The sequence below is a fragment of the Oratosquilla oratoria genome, chromosome 16, assembly GCF_046742065.1.
Source record: "Oratosquilla oratoria isolate Oo_2021 chromosome 16, ASM4674206v1, whole genome shotgun sequence".
Classification (NCBI taxonomy): Eukaryota; Metazoa; Arthropoda; class Malacostraca; order Stomatopoda; family Squillidae; genus Oratosquilla; species Oratosquilla oratoria.
Genome location: NC_134792.1, coordinates 62,460,029 through 62,463,267, shown reverse-complemented (window position 1 = coordinate 62,463,267; position 3,239 = coordinate 62,460,029).

Genomic DNA, 3,239 nt, shown 5'->3' with positions numbered 1-3,239 from the left:
ATGTTTATTCTTGCATTCATTTATCTATTCATTTATCTAATTGCTTGTGTACCTTTCTATTCTTTCCTTATTTGATTTTGTTTGTTGATTTACTTATTCCTTTATTTATTTATTCGTTCATTTATTTATTTACTTGTTCCCTAATTTATTTATTTGTTTATTTATTTATTTAATCCCTGGTTTAGACACAAGGAAAGAATGAGCGAAGAAAAATTAGTAAAAGAGGTATTGAAGGCAGAGGTGGATGGAGTGAACTTAAGGGGACGACCGAGGATGAGATGGATGGATGGGGTGAAAGGGACGTTGAGCCAGAAGGGAATGTCTGTTGAACAAGGGAGGGAGAAGGCAGGAGAGAGGGGTGAATGGAGAATGGCTGTATATAGATGATACTGTGATGCAAGAAAGGGGGGATAGGGAGTCGCTATGTATGAATGGTATTTTGACGCAGCCCGAAAGGATATCTCCCCGTCTTCTCTTTTTCTGCAAGAGGGGACGGGAAAGGGGGTTCGCCAATATGAGGTGGCCTTGCTGTGGATGTGCTGTGTCTTGTTGCTTCTGACCCAGGGCAGTGGGCGGGATACAGGGATGACCCGTCATCTATGAGGAACTAAAATGAGAGGGTGGATGGGAGTGGAAGAGATGGGAGTGAAATGGATGGGAGTGGGTACTTGCATTTTGATTTGGCTACCTCTGTTGTAAAGGGGGAAAAGCCCTTGGTATATAGATAGATTTGCTAACTTAATCAATCTTCCATTTTTTCAATCATTGAGAATTTGCGTTTTTCCTTGTTTACTAATTAGACATCGAAATCTGTTTCAGACCAATTTATTATCCCATACTATCTTTAAAAACTCTGATCGTTAAAGCAATAAAACATTAAAAAATACAAAATTACTCTTACTTTTGATCTTTCGTTTGTTTTTGTTATTACGATCTCTTCTGTTTTCTTGATATTCATCTTTATTCCCTAGCTCCGACAAGATTCCCTTACACCACCTATTAATCTCTGTTATTTTAAAATGCGTTGGAAATTTTTGTATCGTCCACAAGTCGTAAGTCGTTTACTTTCTCTTCAGCCGTGATACTTCCCATATGTCCCAGCTTTTGTCCATTCAACGAGAACAAGTTGGGTGATATGACGCATCACTGTCTCACTCATTTGAATGCCTCTACCCAAGCCGTCGTTGCCAAACTTTACCACTGATTTCCGATCCAAATACAAGTTTGACATTAGTCTTACGTCCATACACTCTGATCCAATATCTTTCAACACATTAATCATGCCTTTTTGTCTTACCATATCAAATATCTTTTCAAAATACGCGAAGCAGGTAGACGTCTCTGCACCTCAACTGGTTTTCCTATGACTGAATATGTCTGGTGTTGAATAAAAATGCTGACAGTGATAATTTAAGAAAATAATAAAACTCCAGCAATAAGCTCTCCCAGGTGGCCTATGAGACGAAGGCAGTGCGTCCATATTTTGTCTGATCGTGACCAAATGTTGTAAGCTTTGATAGAGACACTGTGAGGTTGAAACGTCAGCAATAAATTCTCCTACTATTTCCTCGTTTCTTTCTCCACCATCACTCAAAAATGTCTGGTGTTGTTCCGTCACCTGTAGGGTGCATGGTGATACACACCGCCGTAATGACGGTATCCTATTTACTATTTGTAAGGAATTCCTTACCCATCAGCGTTGGGCATTGATAAATAGTTGAGAAATCTCTCATAATGGTTGTAATTTCGATCAGATAGATAATTTTTGAACGTGGAATGGGGTTAAGGAATTAGTATATCTGTGTTCTTGTCTTGGATTTTGGAAATGATGGAATATCAATGGCAAAGAAAAGGAAGGGGGTGGGGTTGATCGTGGATCTAGTGGTAAATGTTTCAGCAAGATGTGAATGTAAGATAAATGAAGACAAATGTTACAGAAATATAATCAACAATAGAGATGTTAATCCAAATGAAATAAGAGGGATAAAAATGGTTAACAGACTGAAACATCTTAGGGTAATCGTGTTTTATAAGAACCTACTTGAGATGTACAAAGAAAACAAGCAGGAACAGAGAAAAGAGAAAAATTTAGATTATTTAGTAATATCAAGATTATATAATAGAGTTGTACCGAGGAAGACCTGTTGAAAAAAGTGTGGTGATACCAACAGCAAACCACAAAGTTGACGTCACAGTTACCACGCTCCCTATAGGCAGTCGGACAAACTACCAAGCTGCAGACAATCTCAATGCATTGAAAAAAATAAACAATATTGACATGCGACCGGTTTTCAAAGGTTTTTATTATTAGAGGACGATGTCCCTGAGGCCAAGATGGACACTCAACTTATTGCCAGTTATTCCAACATTCAACCGAAGCGTTAACTGGACTCTCGAGGACTAAAAACTGTGGAAACAAGGTGGAAAGGTACACGCTCCGTCATAGCCACTTCTGCTAGCCCGACTGATTGGACGAGATGCAACAACCAATATTCTACAGTTATTGAAGCAGCATCTCTGCTTATGGAACATCAAGAGCGGGGGACAGAAGCGCGAGCCTTGATCATATGAGAAAAGAGTTATTCTGAACCGTGACATTAAAGATGAAAGTTAGGTTAGGGCTGTTGTCCGATTTCCCACGGCAACCCCCGTCAAAAATACACAAACTTTTTTAATTAAGAATCGATACTAACTTTACTATTAATTTGCTGTAATTATTTATGGGATTCAAAATTCTTGGAATGATAGGAGCTATCCAAATATGTAGATACATTTTGCATTTGTGAGATTGTCAAACAACTTTATATTTCCCATTTTTCCATGAAAATATGCCAGTAAGAAAAATAAAGGCACCTGAAGACAACGTACCTATATGCTTTCCCTGCTTGCTCTCAGCAGGGGCAATACTTTTGCAAGATTTTTTATTAGGTACGGTTGTGCTATTCCCCATCTCGGCCCCCGCCAAAAAATAGATAAATAAACAAATAAACAAACAAATAAATAAAATAAACAAATGAATAATAATGATAATAGTAATAGTGTATATGTGTATGTGTGTATAGAAGAAATAGAAGAACGCGAAGAAGAAGAAGAAAAAAAAAGAGGAAGAAGAAGAAATAGAAGAAGAAGAAGCAGAAGACATCTTAACCAAGCTGAAGGAAGAGAATAGGGAATTGCGCGACAATTTGGAGGAAGAGAATAGGGTACTGCGCGAGAAGTTGGAAAGCATACTGACAGAG